The sequence below is a fragment of the Narcine bancroftii genome, chromosome 11 (assembly GCF_036971445.1).
Source record: "Narcine bancroftii isolate sNarBan1 chromosome 11, sNarBan1.hap1, whole genome shotgun sequence".
In the NCBI taxonomy this organism is placed as follows: domain Eukaryota; kingdom Metazoa; phylum Chordata; class Chondrichthyes; order Torpediniformes; family Narcinidae; genus Narcine; species Narcine bancroftii.
This window is the reverse complement of record NC_091479.1, coordinates 70069046-70089761: the sequence shown is the minus strand read 5'-3', so window position 1 is coordinate 70089761 and position 20716 is coordinate 70069046. Positions and strand designations below refer to the sequence as shown.

The 20716-nt window shown below is 45.7% G+C and overlaps 1 protein-coding gene and 1 long non-coding RNA gene across 2 annotated transcripts in view; one reads left to right on the top strand and one right to left on the bottom strand.

Annotated features, from left to right (window-relative positions):
- Positions 1-20716, top strand: part of LOC138745872 (sortilin-like) — a 125463-nt gene that overhangs the window by 24005 nt on the left and 80742 nt on the right. The gene's annotated exons all lie outside the window — the stretch shown is intronic.
- On the bottom strand, positions 2307-7055 carry LOC138745871 (uncharacterized). The gene is made up of 2 exons (XR_011346556.1): positions 6241-7055; positions 2307-2678 (listed from the first exon to the last, which is right to left on the bottom strand). It is a non-coding gene; the product is annotated as an uncharacterized lncRNA (long non-coding RNA).

Below are 20716 nucleotides of genomic sequence, written 5' to 3'. Positions count from 1 at the left end.
CATGCTAACTTTGTGTTTCATGCATAGATGAATATCAGAACAGTTTCATACTGGTCTCTTTCCGATTAAACAATATTGTGCCTTTCTATGCTTCCTACCATTGAACAGAACTTTATTCTCTTTATTGTTTATTTTTATTTTTTAATTTTAGAGTTACAGCATAGTAACGGGCCCTTCCAGCCCACAAGCCATTGCTGCCCAAATATATGGATTAACCTTCAAATCTTGTATGTTTTTTAAACTTCCTCACATTAGGTTCTATTTGCAATTTTAATACATTATCTGTGTCTTTTTACTTGATTTCCTATGTTTCCTTGCATTATTGGAAAATTGAACCTCTGAGTACCTAATCTAAATTATTAATATAGAATGCAAATACATGAGTTCAAGTAATGATTTCTGTGGTGTTCAACTTGTCGGCTACCCAACCTGAAAAAGGCACATTTACCCGAATTCTGTCTTCAATTAGTTAATCTAACCAGAGGGGGGGGGGGTGGGGTGACACTGTTAGTATAGCAACACTGTTAAAGTGCCAGCGATTGGGATTGGGGTTTGAATCCCGCGCTGTCTGTAAATGAGTTGCTATATTCTCCCCATGTCTGCGTGGGTTTACTCCGGGTGCTTCGGTTTCCTCCCACCATTCAAAAATCTACCACCGATTGTAGGTCAATTGGGTGGCATGGGCTCATGGCCCAAAAGAGCCTATTACTGAGCTGTATGTTAAAATAAAAAAAAAATAAATTAAAAAAAATTTAAAATTTTAATTGAATCAATGTTCTATGTTTATAAAATATGCAAATAGAGTGGGCTTTTACCCTGAGCAGTAACCCTAAATATTCTGCCATGACTTTCTCAACAACAGGGTGCATCGTATTCCCAATGGTACACTCTTGCTTTTGTTATATGCTCTGTCTCACTCCTTTTTGAAAAAGCAGCATTACATCTGCAGTTTTCTAATTAGCTGTGATGCTACTGGCAAGGGAATTTAAAATCAAATAATTAAATTGTGGTGATACAACCACCAGCCTACTGCAGGGGGCGACCTTTGATCCTGCAGGAAGACCACCTGGGAAGCCGACTCCACCTAGGTGGCTGTCAATCAACTGACCTGGCTGTAGACCTTGAGACGGCCCCTCCCAGGCCAGTCACATAGAAACATCGAGACTGAAACTGGTGTACAAGACTTTAAGTGGATTAAAGCCAGTAGTACAGTCTTTCTGCATCGTCCGCAAAGAGTAGTTCACGGACAAGTTGCTCTTGTGTGTTGGTGTGAGCTTTCAGGCACCTCAGATTGAAGAGACTGCCATCCGTGCGGTATTGGTTGTAGTTTTAGTTGCCCATTCAGAGCCAGCTCTCCAGCGCATGACGTCCTGTTTTGCGGAAACTGCCAAAATGTTTGGCCTGGAAGTCAGCCTGAAGAAAACTGAGGTCCTCCATCAGCCAGCTCCCCACCATGACTATCAGCCCCCTGTCTTGGGTAAACTTATACCTCTCATTTTGTTCATTTTAGATTGGTCACAGTGTTTGAGCTACCGAAAGAAAATAGACACACACACCGAGAGCAGTTCAGTTTATACAAATGTTTATTACTAATTCAAAAGCTGATTTCACACTACAATATGCAAGCCCTTCCCAACTATACTTATCAACGCTTGGACTGGTCCCAACTGCCGAAGCGAGGCAACGACTGCACACTTGTAGTAGGTTGTCAGGGCGCTGGTAGCAGCTTCTCCACCTCCCCCGACTGGGACGTTGCTCGGACTCTGGCTGTTCTTCCTTCTTGACAAGGGGTGTTCCCACCCCTCGGAGAGTCTAAACTTCAGCAGCAGGACCACAGGCTTATATACCCCAAAAACAATTAATCATGCGCCTACTCCTTCTAATATTTGTCAGTCAAAATCAAAACTGAACATTACATTCTACAATTTAGAAGATTAATTATTATGGAACCAGGATGTTATAATTTCCTGGTTTATCTCGTAGATACAAAGACTTATTAAAACTTCTCGAGCAAGACAGGTTGTGACCAATTCGTCAATTTCAGAGTGTTGCATTTGACAACTGCTTTCCCTGGGCCTCACAGTGGAATTCCATTTCAAAGTGTATCTTCAGATAAGTCCCCATGGCTGAGTTTAATTACATCTGCTAGTTCTGAAAGTAAGGTGACCTGCGTGTGGACCCAGTGTCGTCAGTTCCACATAAGCAAAAAGCATCTGGGTACATGGTTTTAATCCTCCATTACATCCCACCCCTTGGTCACAATCTGTCATTTGCGAGGCCTAACCAGTATTTGAGTACAGAGGGAGCGAAAAAAGAGAAATCAAAACAACAATTACAAAGATAAGCAATGACGCGAGCAACCAACGGAGGATAGTGTGGCCCACCCCCCCAAATGTAGCAGTTAGCCATGAGAAAGGATTCCAACCAAGGCTCAAATTATCCTTGTTGGCCACAATACCCAGGTACTGGAGCTCACGAACAGATTTTGAAACATGCTGAACAATAACATATTTATATAAGCTGCACTTGAGGCTGGTGACCGAGGACTTCCTTGGTGTAATGCATCGGACCGTGTTTCCCACGGGTAACTCACTTGGAACGTCCTCGACATTACAAATCCAATTGCTGGCATCAAAGCAGCTGTTAAGCCAGATCACCAGGAGTGTAAAATGGAGAACCTGGAACAAAGAAGCCTGACACATGTCACTCATGATACCATAAGCGTTCAGTGTTTAAACAGACTAAATCATCCTGTCCCTCAATAGCTACCCACCGAGTGTTACCCTGGGCAGGTGTCATTATTTCCCCTTTTACAGGAGGGCCACTACCTGGTGGTGCCACCCATACCTTTTGTCCAACATTCTCTAGTTCGGGGATGGGGGGCAATGACTGTTTTTCCTCTGGAATAGGCTGTAATTCAGAAGCGTGAAGAAGTCGGTGGAAAGGTGTACCTCCTTTTAAAGGGCGATGATTCAAATTGTCGACTGCCTGCTGCAGCACATGGCACCATCCCTTCTGGGTCCCCAGTGATGTTTCCAAACGAATTTGTTCCTTCAGTAAGCCGTTCATTTGTTCAACTAACCCGGCAGCCTGCGGGTAATAAGGAATATGGTGGATCCATAAAATACCGTTGTCATTTGCCCAATCACAGATTGCTTTCCTGGAGAAGTGCGAGCCATTATCAGAGTGAATCTCCTCTGGAACATCATAACGATAAATCAAATGGTTTAGTCCTTGGATAGTGCTAGCTTGGTCAGCCGTCTTGGTGGGAAAAGTAAAAACCAGGCCCGAAAAGGTGTCAACCATTACTAGGATATAATATTTACCCATACAGTCTAGCATGGGGCCTATGTAATCAATTTGCCAGACCGCAGCTGAGTGAGCACCCCATTTTATTCGGCCATGTGGACCAGGTGGAATGGTATGGAACTTCACAAGCTGACATTCTGGGCATGTACGTACGACCATGCGGACATCATCCTGATGGACGGATAAAGCATGTGTACGGGACCACATAGCTGATCCCTTCTCCCCCAAATGACCACTCTGTTCATGTGCCCATCGAGCCAGGGGGACGGTATCAGCACAGCTGATAGTGGCAAGCTGATCTGCTACTGCATTATGTTGAGCCATGTTAGTCGCCATATTGGTATGGGCATCAATGTGATAAACGGTTATCTCACGATGGTGGGAAGCATCCCACAACAGCTGCCACAACTCTTTGCCCCATACTGGGCGGTCATGTATCATCCAGTTGTTCTTTTGCAAATCAGGCATCCATACCATAAGTCCATTAGCCAAAGCCCAGGAATCAGTAAGCAGGCGAAGAGGGTGATCATGGGGATCTAGTGGTAAAGTGACTGCCTTCAACTCAGCATACTGACTGGAGCCACCATCCCCCTCCTCCGATAAGTGAGTTCCTGACCTGGGATGGTAAGCCACCTGTTCGTGTACGTGGCCCACCCCTTCAGGCCCTCTGGTCGCATGACTCTGAATATACCACTTCCATTTAACAATAGAAGACTGCTGAGCCCGCCCGATCTTTAGATTAGCATCATTAGCCAGGACCCAATTCATTATAGGAAGTGCAGGTCGCAATTGAACATCTGCATCACCTGTCATTCTTTCAGTCTCTAGCAGGGCCCAGTAACAGGCTAGTAACTGTTGTTCAAAAACAGAATAACGAGTGGCAGCCTCGGGCATGGTACGTGACCAGAATCCCAGTGGGACTCGGCGACCCTCTTGTTTCTGCCAGAGGCTCCAGGAGGCCACATCATCAATATAATGGTGAATTGAGAGGGAAGGCGATACTGGAAGGTGGATGAAGGTATACTGGCGCCCCTTCCAGGTAAAGGCGAACTGATCCTGTGAATCCTCAGCTATAAGAATACTGAAGAAGGCGTTAGAGAGATCAATGACAGCATACCATGTTCCTGAGTTCCCAGTAGCAATGTTTTCAATAAGGGTGACAATGTCCGGAACTGCTGAAGCAAGTGGTGGGGCATGTTTGTTCAAAAAACGATAATCAACTGTCATTCTCCAGGAGCCATCTGGCTTCTGGACCGGCCAAACAGGGCTATTAAAGGGCGACGTTGCGGGCCTCACTACCCCTTCTTCTTGCAGAGCATCGATGGTGGCAGTAATCTCTTCCTGCCCCCCAGGGAGACGATATTGTGGAATGCACACTGGTTTCATGGGGGCTGGCACCATCACAGGATCCCACTTAACCTGACCCACTACTAGTTTTTTTGTAATAGTTCGAATTCCAAATTCAAATCCCCCATGGCTAGTATTAAGGGCCATACCGGCCAACATATTAATACCCAGGATACACTCGTCAGTAGCAGCCACCAGGGCATGTAACCAGACAGGGGAAGGGCTATCACCCACCATGGCACAGACTTTTATTTCCTTTGCCAGGGTGACCGCTCCTCCCAACCCCTCTATTTGAAAGGCCGGTCCAGTCCAGAGGTCGGGATTACCAGGAATCACCGAGTGCTCTGCACCGGTGTCGACCAAAGCCAAGTATTGGCGATCATTACCCCCACCCCAGTGGATTGTTAACGGTATGTAGGGCCGCGGATCCCCGTGTGTGCGCCGTGTCTCGATGGAGTAGACACGGGAATCCTGCCCACACCTTGAGGCTTCAGAAGGGTTCGGGGGCTTCCAGGACCACATGCTATTGTTATCTTTAAGAGCCTGTTTAACCCATTGTTTTACCTCATCATGAGTAACTGGAGCAGGAGAAGCCAGCTCGATAGAAGCAGCAGTGGGAGCAGAAAGCACAGCTGGGCCAGGACTCAGCAGCTGGGGATGATGTTCCCCTGCTTTTTGCCTAAATCGATCTCCAATGGCAGCCAGCTCTTTTACTGAGAAATCACGGATCATTGACTCCTTCCGACCCCTGTTCCCACTTTGACTCACAGGGTCCTCCACCCAGTCTAGGGGAGGAGGTGGAGGCCATCCAACAGAGGGAGTAGGCCATAGAGCATAAGCAGGGGTTTGGGTATTTTCCCCTGGGTCCACATGGGAAACCGGGGTATCTATCCCTTCCATCTCTACCCTTACATCATCCCCCCTTCTGTCTGTTTGGGAAATCTGCTGCCTTATAGGGCGGGCGTGAACAGCAGATGGAGAGGGTAGTATGTTAGACACATGCTGAGGAGTATCTGCATTATTACCATTGTCATTCCAGATATTCCCATCCCAATCCTCAATTACATCAGGATCGTTACCATTCCTTATCATGGCATGAATACGATATGGATCGGGTTCTACTCCATGCCTTTCCTTATCTGCACAGAGCTGCTGCCGGAGTTTAATATTACGGCAAATCATTTGGACATGCTTATCTTCCCATTCTTTGGCTCTGTCCTGACTGGTGCGAACAATCTCGCTCATCATGGAACAGCATTGTCGCAGGACTTCTAGCTCCTCCTCTAATTGCTTTCTTTTGCACTGAGATTCTACTTCTCTTTGAATTAATTCTGCTTCACGCTGAACGGAGTGGCGTAATGCTGTGGCCAGCAACCAAAAACCATTCGTCAGCGTTCCCTTTTTATCAGGAAATTTACTTTCTCGAAGGAGAGTGGCAACCCGCTCTCCCAGAGGTGCACTTGATGAGTCTAACTTCTCATCCCAACTAATGGGTGGTCCCAACAAAGACAGGGTATTGGCCACAATGCCAAACCCATCGTCTTTGGAAGTCCATCCAGGAATCAAGAACTGCTCAGGGCTCACCTCTTTCTTTCGGCGAAACATCTTGAGACCAACCCTGCTCGCAGCGCCAATTGTCTTGGGTAAACTTATACCTCTCATTTTGTTCATTTTAGATTGGTCACAGTGTTTGAGCTACCGAAAGAAAATAGACACACACACCGAGAGCAGTTCAGTTTATACAAATGTTTATTACTAATTCAAAAGCTGATTTCACACTACAATATGCAAGCCCTTCCCAACTATACTTATCAACGCTTGGACTGGTCCCAACTGCCGAAGCGAGGCAACGACTGCACACTTGTAGTAGGTTGTCAGGGCGCTGGTAGCAGCTTCTCCACCTCCCCCGACTGGGACGTTGCTCGGACTCTGGCTGTTCTTCCTTCTTGACAAGGGGTGTTCCCACCCCTCGGAGAGTCTAAACTTCAGCAGCAGGACCACAGGCTTATATACCCCAAAAACAATTAATCATGCGCCTACTCCTTCTAATATTTGTCAGTCAAAATCAAAACTGAACATTACATTCTACAATTTAGAAGATTAATTATTATGGAACCAGGATGTTATAATTTCCTGGTTTATCTCGTAGATACAAAGACTTATTAAAACTTCTCGAGCAAGACAGGTTGTGACCAATTCGTCAATTTCAGAGTGTTGCATTTGACAACTGCTTTCCCTGGGCCTCACAGTGGAATTCCATTTCAAAGTGTATCTTCAGATAAGTCCCCATGGCTGAGTTTAATTACATCTGCTAGTTCTGAAAGTAAGGTGACCTGCGTGTGGACCCAGTGTCGTCAGTTCCACATAAGCAAAAAGCATCTGGGTACATGGTTTTAATCCTCCATTACACCCCCCTACATCTCTATCGGGCATACAGAACTCAAAACGGTCAACCAGTTTACCTACCTCGGCTGCACCATTTCATCTGATACAAGGATCGACAACGAGATAGACAACAGACTCGCCAAGGCAAATAGCGCCTTTGGAAGACTACACAAAAGAGTCTGGAAAAACAACCACCTGAAGAAACACACAAAGATCAGCGTGTACAGAACTGTTGTCATACCCACGCTCCTGTTTGGCTCCGAATCATGGGTCCTCTACCGGCATCACCTATGGCTCCTTGAACGCTTCCATCAGCGCTGTCTCCGCTCCATCCTCAACATTCATTGGAATGACTTCATCACCAACATCGAAGTACTCGAGCTGGCAGAGTCCGCAAGCATCGAATCCATGCTGCTGAAGATCCAACTGCGCTGGGTGGGTCACGTCTCCAGAATGGAGGACCATCGCCATCCCAAGATCGTGTTATATGGCGAGCTCTCCACTGGCCACCGAGACAGAGGTGCACCAAAGAAGAGGTACAAGGACTGCTTAAAGAAATCTCTTGGTGCCTGCCACATTGACCACTGCCAGTGGGCTGATATCGCCTCAAACCGTGCATCTTGGTGCCTCACAGTTCGGCGGGCAGCAACATCCTTTGAAGAAGACCGCAGAGCCCACCTCACTGACAAAAGACAAAGGAGGAAAAACCCAACAACCAACCCCAACCAACCAATTTTCCCTTGCAACCGCTGCAACCGTGTCTGCCTGTCCCGCATCGGAATTGTCAGCCACAAACGAGCCTGCAGCTGACGTGGACATTACCCCTCCATAAATCTTCGTCCGCGAAGCCAAGCCAAAGAAGAAGAAGACAGTCTTTCTGTGTTTTGTGTCTGCTTGCTGCACCACAATTTAATCCACAAAATTTAAAGACCATGGAGAAGTTCCTCACCATTGGATATCTGGAAATCGACTCCCAACACTCGGATGTCCCGGCACGCTTTGAGATCTGAAAGCATGCAATTGAGGCGATCATCCAGATGCAGGGTGAGGTCATTAACAAACCAAAACCACCTCCTGGCACTCCGCACTAAATTGGGCCCCCATGCTTTCCAAGCCTTCAGAAACTGCTCGGACTATGAACCTGTAATGGCCGTACTGGAAAGTGTGTACAGGGCAACAAACATGCTCTATGCCCAGTACCTGATCAGCATCAGGGTTCAGCCACCAGGTGAGAAGGCAGACTCCTATCTGGGAGCTCTGTGTAAGCTAGCTCGCCCATGCCTGACCGAGAGTGGGTGACTGAAGGGGAGGTGGAAAGACTCATTAAGGATGCCTGAGTGTGAGGGCTATGATCAAGGGGCACCCGACAGAGGTTGCTGGAGGAAAATACTGCCTCGCTTACCAGAATAATGGAGGTAGTCCACTCTCTGGAAGCTGCAGCCCATCATGTGGAGGTATTAGAGGCTCGACTCCCCAAACCTCCTGCCTGGCTAATGCCGACAACTGGTGTTGCTGAAGGGCCCCTACGGGGAGGAAACAATTGCTGCCGCCGATGCAGGCTGCCACTGTAAGTATTGCAGGTTCCAGTGTGGGTCAGACAGGCACTCCCGAAAGGGCTGTCCGGCGAGGAACTCTCATTGCTCCCGATGTGGTAAGAAAAGCCACTTCACTAAGGAGTGCCTTTCCAGACCCGTTGGGAGTGCTGTTTCCCTCCACGACCAGCCAGGAGCCCTCCTGGACACCGTCACGAGCAATGTCCGGACTGTGCCATTACCCGGCCTGCCATTTCTGCCCGCAACGCTGACGTCACTTCCACTCTGGCCACCTGCCCGCATCACTGCAGTGTGCTCAATTTGGGTGCCACCATCTTCCTCTGCTCAACTTCCACCTGCACCGAAGACGTCGTGTCTACCAGCAACGATGAAGTCACTTCTGACTTCACTTCGTCAGATCGCCCAACTGCACAGAGGCGATGTGTGTCCGCTGGGCGCTGCCATCATGGGCCTGCCAGCCTTTGACCACCGCAACTTGCTCACCTCGCAGACCAGATGACGTGGTCAACATGAGCGCATACAAGATCATGCAATCCATGCCCCAGATGGAAGCCACTGGCCGCAACTTGCTACAACCATCTGGAAGCAGCAACTCTGATCCCGAGAGGGGCCTAACAACCACCACGCTAAAGAAGGGCATTCCCCGTGGAGTCAGGCACTCGATGATAGATATTGCTTTCAACGGCAAGGTAATAAAATGCCTGTTTAATAGTGGCAGTACTGAGAGCTTTGTGCACCCGAACATGGCCCAGATACTGAAATTAAAGGTATACCCCACAATCTTCTCTGTCTCCTTTGCAGCTCAGGACCACTGTATTACAGCACTCGGGTGCTGCTCACGGGAACTGACAGTGGGTGGGGAAACGTATCAAGGGTTCAGGCTCCTGGTCATGTCCAAGCTCTGTGCCCCAGTCATCCTTCGGCTGGACTTCTAGTGCCACCTCCAAAGCCTCACACTTGCCTTCAGTGGCCCACTTCTCCCAGCTCATCGTCCAGCGACCACCCCCCAATCCACCTGTGGCCTCTCCACACTGTGGATCCCCCTTCCATCCCTCAACTACTTTTAAAAAATTTTAAATAATTTTTTATTTTTCACACTGTGAACCATATCAACCAAAATATATACAAATGTTTCTCATTAAATATACACAGTGGCATTTTCTCCCTTTTTTCCCCCCTACCTTCCTACCCCCCTCCAAAACCAATAAATATTCAACATATACAATAAAACCATAAAACAATGTCTTCACACAATGAAAAATTAACAAGAAAAATGTGTCATCTACTTTTACACACTGGATCAAGTCATTTTGTTGTCTTATCATTTTAGGGGGTGGAGGTCCGCAGTAGGCCCTCTCTGTTATGTTCCATGTATGGTTCCCAAATTTGTTCAAATAATGTGACATTATTTTTTCCAATGGAATACATTTATTCATTTCCATGTACCATTGCTGTATTCTCAGGTGCTCTTCCATTTTCCAAGTTGACATTATACATTTTTTGCCACTGCTAAGGCTATCATAATAAATCTATTTTGCGCTTTATCCAATTTGAGGCCTAATTCCTTACTTATGTTACTTAGAAGAAAGATCTCTGGATTTTTTGGTATGTTATTTTTTGTGATTTTATTTAATATCTGATTTAGATCTTCCCAAAACATTTTCACTTTCGTACATGCCCAAATTGTGTGTATTGTTGTTCCCATTACCACCTTACAGTGAAAACATCTATCTGATAATGTTGGATCCTATTGTTTTAACTTTTGAGGTGTGATATATAACCTGTGTAACCAATTATACTGTATCATGTGTAACATTGTGTTTATTGTATTCTTCATAGTTCCAGAACATAAATTTTCCTATGTTTCATTTTTTTAATCTTTGTTTAAATCCTTTTCCCACTTTTGTTTAGGTTTATAGCTTATTTCATCATTTTCCTTATCTTGGAGCCTAATGTACATGTATAAATTTTTAAATTATCATTGTGTCTGTAATCACATATTCAAAGCTGCTTCCTTCTGGTAATCTGTCTGTTTCCCAATTTATCCTTTAAATAAGCTTTCAGTTGATGATATGCAAACATTGTACCATGAGTTATTCCATATTTGAACTTCAATTGTTTAAATGTTAATAAATTATTTCCCAAAAAACAATTTTCTATTCTTTTGATTCCTTTTCTCTCCCATTATCTAAAGGAAAGGTTATCTATTGTAAAAGGGATTAGTGGGTTTTGTGCCAATAACGATTTTGGTATTTGGTAATTCGTTTTTTTTCCTTTCTAAGTGGATCTTCTTCCATATATTAAGTTAATGATGCTATAATGGTGAGTTTTTTATATTGCACTGTAGGGGCAGCTACAGTGTTCCTGAAAGAACACACAACCAGACGGGTTGAGCTCAGTGAGCAGACTAGTTTATTGCAAGCTGCTGGGCTGTACTTGTACTCCCAGTCCGGACCTGGCTGAGAACCGTGCTGCAGGGCACTAACGTCACCCGGGTGTCATGTGGTCCCCCAGTGCGGGCTTCTGAGCTCCGTGCTGGGAAGAAGGGAACACCCCTGAAGGCGCCATTTTGGCCGGCTGCCCCGTCGCGTGGCTTACAAGTGGGGCCGGTTCGCCTGCCTAGTGGTGAGCTGCCACAGCACCAGCACCTGGTCTGCACTCAGGATGACAGTCGGGAGGGACGAGACGGTGAATCTCCACGCAAAATTTCATTTGTCAATCTGGAAGTGGACTGTCTTGTCTCCATACGTCTGGATTTCTGTTGTGTTGGCCACACGGAGGGGAGGTCCACGAGGTCGGTTTCTGGATTCGACGGCCATGGTCGGGATGACACTGATCTGGGCTCCAGTGTCAACAAGGAACCGCCGGCCGCTGACTGAGTCCCGCAGGTAGAGGAGGCTGTGTCCTTGGCCAGCCACCGCAGCCATCAACAGCAGCCGGACTGGTCATTTTCCTGGAATGAGCTGGGCTGACGACACTTCCGAGCCTTGACTCCCCAGCGCTGGTGGTAGAAGCAGAGGCCTGGAGCGGACGCTGTGGCCTTGGTTATGCTTTTGGGGGCCCCTGCAGGGGCCAGATGCTCTACCATAGTGCTAGGGGTGGGCTTGGTGTGGTCGTGCCCATTCCTCGTGACCTACTGGACCGCTGAGCCCTCCGGGAATCGTGCGAGCCATAGCTCTTGGGCCTTCTGGGCAACCTTCCTCGGGTCGGTGAAGCTCTCCTGGACCAGCAGTGGCCAGATCTCCCCGGGCATCTGGTTGAGGAAATTGCTGTCAAAGAGTGGACAGTTGGTGTGCTCACCCATGAGCGTGAGCATCTCGTCCATCAGCTCCATCGGGGACCTGTCCCCTAGGGCATTGAGATGCAGCATCCAAGTGGCACGCTAGTGTCTGGATAGTCCAAGGGATCCAGTAAGCACTCACTTGATGGTCTTGTATTTGTCTTCAGTGGGTGGGTGCTGAATGAGGTGCAGCACATGTCTGGTGGTGGCCTGGTCCAGGGCAGCGACCACATGGTTGAATTTTGTCATGTCAGACAAAATCTAGCGGAGGTGAAACTGAGCCTCCGTATGGCCGAACCAGGTCTCCGGCTCCTGAACCCAGAATTCAGGCAGTTTCACGGCTATAGCGCTGACCCCAGGCTCGCTCATGATGGGTTCAAAGATGTTTGAACCAGTCGGGGTCACCAATTGTAGCGGCAGCTACAGTGTTCCAGAAAGAACACACACAACCAGACGGGTTGAGCTCAGTGAGCAGACTGGTTTATTACAGGCTGCTGTGCTGCACTTATAATCCAAGCCCGGACCTGGCTGAGAACCACGCTGGAGGGCGCTGACGTCACCCGGCGCCATGTGGTCCCCCAGTGAGGGCTTCTGAGCCCTGTGCTGGGAGGAAGGAAACACCCCCGAAGGCGCCATTTTGACCAGCTGCCCCGCCACATGGCTTTCAAGCAGGGCTGGTTTGCCTGCCTAGTGGTGAGCTGCCACAGCACCAGCTTTTCATCCCACTTATAAAGTATATTTTCCTGTACCTTCTCCCCTATTTTATCTAGTTCTATCTTCTTTGGCTTGGCTTCGCGGATGAAGATTTATGGAGGGGGTAAAAGTCCACGTCAGCTGCAGGCTCGTTTGTGGCTGACAAGTCCGATGCGGGACAGGCAGACACGGTTGCAGCGGCTGCAGGGGAAAATTGGTTGGTTGGGGTTGGTTGTTGGGTTTTTCCTCCTTTGCCTTTTGTCAGTGAGGTGGGCTCTGCGGTCTTCTTCAAAGGAAGGTTGCTGCCCTCCAAACTGTGAGGCGCCAAGATGCACGGTTTGAGGCGATATCAGCCCACTGGCGGTGGTCAATGTGGCAGGTACCAAGAGATTTCTTTAGGCAGTCCTTGTACCTTTTCTTTGGTGCACCTCTGTCACGGTGGCCAGTGGAGAGCTCGCCATATAACACGATCTTGTTTAGGCGATGGTCCTCCATTCTGGAGACGTGACCCACCCAGCGCAGCTGGATCTTCAGCAGCGTGGACTTGATGCTGTCGACCTCTGCCATCTCGAGTACTTCGACGTTAGGGATGAAAGCGCTCCAATGGATGTTGAGGATGGAGCGGAGACAACGCTGGTGGAAGCGTTCTAGGAGCTGTAGGTGATGCCGGTAGAGGACCCATGATTCGGAGCCGAACAGGAGTGTGGTCCATTGCAGGCAAAATCTTTGCTAGGATTCTACTAAATAGAATATCTAGTTCTATATATAATCATTTAACCATATAACCATATACAGCATAGAACAGGCCAGTTTGGCCCTACTAGTCCATGCCAGAACAAATCCCCACCCTCCTAGTCCCACTGACCAGCACCTGGTCCATACCCCTCCAATCCTCTCCCCTCCATGTAATTATCCAGTCTTTCCTTAAATGTAAATAACGTCCTTGCTTCCACCTCTGCCGGAAGCTTATTGCACATCCCAACCACCCTTTGCGTGAAGAAATTTCCCCTCATGTTCCCCTTATAATTTTCCCCCTGCAATCTCAAACCTCTGGTTTGAATATCCCCTCACTCTTAATTGAAAAAGCCTATCCATGTTGACTCTCTCTCTCCCTTTTAAAATCTTGAACATCTCCATCAAATCCCCCCTCAATCTTCTACGCTCCAGAGAAAAAAGCCCTAGGCTGCTCAACCTTTCTCTGTAACTCAAACCCTGACATCCTGTCAACATTCTCTGCACTCTCTCTATTTTGTTTATATCTTTCCTATAATTTGGTGACCAAAACTGCACACAGTATTCCAAACTTGGCCACACCAATGCTTTGTACAATTTCATCATAACATCCCAATTCTTGAATTCAATACTCCGATTTATGAAGGCCAACATTCCAAATGCCTTCTTCACCACACCATCTACCTGAGTATCAGCCTTGAGGGTACTATTTACCATAACTCCTAAATCCCTTTGTTGCTCTGCACTCCTCAATTGTCTACCATTCAATGTATATGACCTATTTAGATTTGCCTTTCCAAAATGCAACACTTCACACTTATCCGTATTAAATTCCGTTAGCCATTTCTCAACCCACTCCTCCAGCTTTCCTATATCTCTTTTTAAGCTACGGTAATCTTCCTCACTGTCCATAATACCACCAATCTTTGCATCATCTGCAAACTTACTTATCCAATTCACCACCCCTTCTTCCAGATCGTTAATATATATAACAAACAATAGTGGACCCAGGACTGATCCCTGAGGAACTCCACTAGTCACCGGCCTCCAATTTGACAAACAATTTTCTACCAGTACTCTCTGACACCTCCCATCCAACCATTGCTGAATGCATTTCACTACCTCCTTATTTATACCTAATGCCTCCACCTTTTTTCCTAACTTCCTGTGGGGAACTTTGTCAAAAGCTTTACTAAAGTCTAAATAGACAACATCCACAGCCTTCCCTTCATCAATCTTTTTTGTAACCCCCTCTATAAGGTTTGTTAACCATGATCTACCCCTGACAAAACCATGCTGACTACTACATATCAATCCTTGTTCTTCCAAATATTTGTAAATGCCATCTCTCAGAACACTTTCCATCAACTTCCCCACCACAGATGACAGACTCACAGGTCTATAATTTCCAGGCTTACATTTGGACCCTTTCTTAAACAGCGGAACAACATGAGCCACCCTCCAATCCTCTGGCACTACCCCCGTGACCAGTGACATCCTAAATATCTCTGTTAATGGCCCACTATCTGTACACTAGTCTCCCTAAGTGTCCTTGGGAATACATTGTCTGGACCCGGAGATTTGTCCACCTTTATCTTTTTTAACACTGCCATCACTACCTCCTTGATTATCCTTATGTGATTCATGACCTCCCCACTATTTTTCTTTACTTCAAGTGGTACAATATTTTTTTTCCCTAGTGAATACCGAGGAAAATAAATCATTTAAAATTTCCCCCATCTCCTCTGACTTTACACATAGTCTACCCTCACTATCTACAAGGGGTCCAATTCTATCCCTCACTATTCTTTTACTTTTAATGTACCTATAGAAAGGTATATAGTCCAGTCTGGTTTTTCCCTTGTCTGGTAAAAATCTGATAAATACCTTAATTGTGCAGCTCTATAATAATTTTCAAAGTTTGGTAACTGCAAACCACCTTGGTTATACCTCTCTGTTAATTTATCTAATGCTACCCTTGGTTTCCCCTCTTTCCACAAGAATTTCTTTATTATTCTTTTTAGTTCATTAAAGAATTTCTCTGTTAAGGGAATTGGTAACAATTGAAATAAGTATCCTTGGGAAAACATTCATTTTAATCCAATTTACCCTCCCTATCAATGTTACCAGTAATTATTTCCAATGTTCTAAGTCTTCCTGCAATTTTTAAAATTCAATTTTAGCTAAAAACTCTTCTATTTTATCGTCTTTCCCCTCATTCTCAGTTTGGTATAATTGTTCATAAAATTCCATAAATTTTTCATTAATCTCTATTGGGTTATATGTAATTTGTTTGTCCTTTTTCCTTGATGCCAATTCAGTTCTTTTAGCTTGTTCTAAGTAGCCAGGCTAATATTTTGTTTTTTCTCCCAATTCGTAATAATTTTGCTTTATTTTCATTATGTTCTTCTCCACCTTGTACGTTTGTAATCTTTTGTATTTTATTTTTTTTGTCCGCCAATTCTCCCTTTTTCGTTACATCATCCCTTTTTACTAGTTCCTTTTCTGTCTCCCTTTCCAACTGTCCTATTTCCCAATTGTAGTCTTTTTTCATCTTATTTACATAACTTATTATCTGTCCTCTAATGAAGGCTTTTATTGCGTCCCATAATATAAATTTGTCTTTCACTGATTCTGTGTTTATTTCAAAATATGTTTTAATTTGGCGTTCAATAACTCTCTAAATTCCTGCCTTTTAAGTAGCATGGAGTTTAACCTCCATCTATATGTTCTTGGTGGGATGTCCTCCAGTTCTATTGCTAATAACAGGGGTGAATGATCAGATAGTAGTCTAGCTTTATGCTTAGTTTTCCTAACTCCCTTGAATATGGGCCGACAACAAAAACATATCAATCCTTGAGTATGTTTTATGTCTACTCAAATAATATGAATATTCTTTCTCTCTTGGGTGCTGCCTCCTCCATATATCCATAAGTTTCATTTCCTGCATTGATTTAACCATAAATTTGGGTACTTAATTTGGATCCAATGTTGGATAAAACTGGACAAAAGTCAAGCAAAAAGAATAAAGGTTAAAATCCCCTCCTATCAATATATTTCCTTGTGTATCTACAATCTTCAAAAAAGTATCCTGCATAAACTTTTGATCCTCCTCATTAGGTGCATATATATTGAACAAATTCCAAAATTCTGAGTATATCTGACACTTTATCATTACATACCTCCCTGCTGGATCTATTATTTCCTCCTCAAATTTGATTGGTACATTTTTATTAATTAATATGGCTACACCTCTAGCTTTTGAATTATGATGTTGCCGCTATGTGTCCTACCCAGTTTCTCTTTAAGTTGTTATGTTCCACTTCAGTTAGATGCATTTCCTGCACAAATGCTATATCTATTTTTTCTTTTCAGTAAATTTAATAGCCTTTTCCTTTTAATTTGGTTATGTATTCCATTAATGTTTATAGTCGTATAGTTCAACATGGCCATCTTGTATCTTGTTTACACCTCATTTCTACTTCCTCACTACTTCCATCCCCCTTTTTCCCATTTTCATCTGTTTTCCCTTTTTAAGCTCAATGTATGACAACACATTTAAAACATAAAATACAACAACAATTCCCACACCAAATATTACCTTAACCCCAAATGCCCTCCCCCTCTCTGAGTTGCCCCTTAACCCTTGCAGGGCAACCACAACTCCCCTTTCCATTTGGATTGCGATCTTGTTTGCAAATGTCAACTGATTTTGCAGTGACAGTTATTCTCTTCCCCATTTCCCCCAGAAAACACTTTTTTACACATATAACAAAGCTCTCCATTTTTTCCCCTTCCTTCCTTCCCTTCTCTTTTCCCTTTTTAGTTCTTTACATATACATTGTTTTTACATCTTCATATATATACTTTATCGCCGTTCTTCATTCTTATTACATCTCTTCATCTCTCCTTCTGTCCTGCAAATGCTCTGCAAATTCTTGTGCTTCCTCTGAATCTGAGAACAGTCTGTTTTGCTGCCTGGGTATAAATATTTTAAGGTCAGCTGGGTGTCTAAACATGAATTTATAACTTTTTTTCCATAGGATTGATTTTTGCTGTATTAAACTCCTTCCTCTTCTTTAAGAGTTCAAAACTTGTGTCTGGGTAAAAATATATTTTTTGACCCTTGTGTTACAATGGATTATTATCTTCTCTAATTTTATTCCTTTCCCGCTCCAGTATATTTTCTCTTGTCATATATCTCAAAAATTTTACTCAGATGGATCTTGGTTTTTGATGTATCTGTGGTTTCGGAGCTAGTGTTCTGTGTGTCCTTTCTATTTCCATTTCTTCCTGCATTTCTGTCATTCCCAGGACCTTCGGGATCCATTGTTTTATAAATTTCTTCATATCTGTGCCGCCTTCACCTTCCTTCAGGCCCACTATTTTCGCCTACTATAATTTTCCAACATATTAATTTTCTGAGATAACAACTCTTGTGTCTCTTTAATTTTTTTGTCACTTTCTTCCAATTTTCCTCAAGTCGTTTACTTCCATTTCTACAGCCGTTTCTCGTTCTTCCACATTTTCTACTCTTTTCCCTATTTCTGTCATGACTAGTTCTAATCTTTGCATTTTATCTTCTGCTCATTTCATTTTTCTTTTAATTGCACTAAATTCTAATGACAACCATTCTTTTAATGTTCTCATTTGTTCTTCAAAAAAAGCTTTATCTATATTCTGTCCTTTTGTTTTATCTTCTATTTCTCTGTGAAGATCTTGGTGGTCTTCCTCTTCTGTGTCTGTACCTGTGTTTGTCGTCTTCTACTCTTTGTATCTGTATCTCTTTTCCTGATGAATTGCTTGTATCACTTTGTCGGGCTTCTTCTTGCTGGGCCTCCTGCTGCTGCTCCTCTTGCCGTTCATCCCGTTGACTTTTTTTCTCATCTGGTACCTCTCCTGCCACCTTCATCTTCCAGCTGAGAGCCATGGTGTCGGGTGTCCCTCAGCTGGTCGCACCGTGGTTGCCCGCTCCTTGGCTGAGCCCCCCTCCTGCCAGTGTCTTCTTTTACTTTTGATTGCGCACTGCTCATGCGCGACTCCTTGCGCATGCGCAGTTGCACACTTTTGTTTGGCTCAGAGAGCCATTTTTGCAGTCCAGCAGTCGGGGGGATCATGATTCCACAGGGCCAGTACCAACCTCTGAGAATGGACGTTCTTCGCCACCACAGCTCCCTGTTCCTTCGTGCAGGTAAGGCCTTCTTTCTTTTCCAGTGACTTCTTTTTTTCCTGTTTTTACTTTTTCCTTCTTGGGTGCCGTCTTCTTTCTCTTTGCAACTTTATCTTCTCTTTCTTGTATTTTATATTTGTTGAACTGTCTTTTCTTGACTTTTTTATTTTTTCTGGAGAGGGCTGGTTTTACTCTACTGGCCACTACTCCATCACGTGACTTCCCCCTCTTCAACTACTTAAGGCCAGACTGCAAGCCCATAGTTTCCAAGAGCAGGAGCTATTGCACGGCTGTCAGGGCCTTCATCAAGGCAGAAGTGAGGCAGCTTCTGATGGAAGATGTCATAGAGTCCAGCACCAGCCCCTGGAGAGCCCTGGTCCTGGTGGTAAAAGGGGACAGCAAACAGAGGATGGTCATTGACTATAGCCAAACCATCAACTGGTACACCTAGCTGGAAGCCTATCCCCTACCTTGAATAGCCAACATGGTCAATGAGATAGCCCTCTATAAGGTCTTCTCAGCGATTGACCTGAGGTTGGCCTACCATCAACTCCCCATCCACGCCCAGGATAAACCTTATACCGCTTTCAAGGCAGATGGGCACCTCTACCAGTTCTGCCTTTGGGGTAACTAATGGGATCTTCCAGTGAGAGATGGACTACATGGTATACCAGCACAACCTAAGTGTTCTTCCCATACTTGGACAATGTCACCATCTGTGGCCATGACTAGCAGGACCACGATGACAACCTGGAGAGATTTCTCCGGACGGCTGAGGAGCTGAACCTCACTTACAACAAGAAGTGTGTGTTCAGCACCACCCGTGTCACCATCCTAGGGTACATCATGGAGCATGGCGTCATTTTCATTTGGCCCCAAACACATGTGCTCCCTCACACACTCAAGGCCCTCCGCAGGTGCCTAGGGCTCTTCTCCTATTACTCCCAGTGGGTCTCCAGCTTTTCGGACAAAGTCTGCCCACTGGCCCAAGCCACCACTTTTTCCCTTCTTCCCCCCACCCCCTCCCCCCCCGCCCAAGGCGCAAGCAGCTTTCGCTCATATCAGACAGGACATTGCCAATGTCTTGATGCATGGTGTAGATGAGGACACCCCATTCCAGGTGTTGCCCTCAACCAAGGGGGCTGACCCGTCGCCTTCTTTTCTAGAACCCTTCAAAGTTCAGAGCTCGGGCATTCTGCCATTGAAAAGGAGGCCCAGGCTATCATGGAAGCGATCTGCCACTGGCGCCACTACCTGGCAGGCAAGAGGTTTACCCTTTTCACTGACCAGCGTGCAGTGGCATTCATGTTTAGCACCACCCACAAGGGCATGATCAAGAACAATATGTTCTTGTGCTGGAGAGTCAAGCTAGCCATGTTCAGCTATGGCATCCAGTACAGACTGGGGAAATTCAACAATTCCCACACCACCCTCTCCTGGACCTGCGCCACTGTGTAGTCCAACCAACTGCAGGTGCTGCACGACACCCTTTGTCACCGGGCGTCATGCGCCTGTATCACTTCAAGTCCCGGAACCTCCCCTTCACCATCCAAGAAGTCCAGACCATGACCATGTCATGCAAGGTCTGTGCAGAGTAGTTTCTTCCACCCATCACAGGCCCATGTTATCAAGGCCACTCGGCCCTTTGAGTGGCTCAGTATAGACTTCAAGGGCCCCTTCTACGAACAAGAATGTCTACTTCCTCTCAGTTGTAGACGAATACTCCTGTTTTCCCTTTGCCAATTCTTGCCCTGACACCTCCACAGCCACTATTATCAAGATGCTGATGCAGATCTTTACCATGTTCAGATACCCAGAATTCATCAACAGTGACTTTGGGGTCTGGGTTCATGAGTGAGGAGCTGCTCCAGTACCTGATAGCACACAGCATTGCAGCTAGTTGCTTGACTAGCTACAACACCAGGGGCATTGGGCAGGTGGAGTGGGAAAACGGTGATCTGGAAGGCAGTCCTCCTGACACTGAGATCCAAAGCTGGTCCGTCGACAACTGACGAGGTCCTCCCCGAGGCACTCCACGCCATATGGTTGCTCTTGTGCATGGCTACCAATTAGACCTCCCATGAGCACCTTTTCTCATTCCCTAGGAAATCGGTGACTGGTGTCTCCCAATGTGACTAATGTCTCCGGGACCGATGCTCCTCTGCAAGCATGTGCAGACCCACAAGGCTGACCCCCTGGTCGAGCAGGTGGTCCTTCTCCATTCAAACCTGACTTACACCTATAACA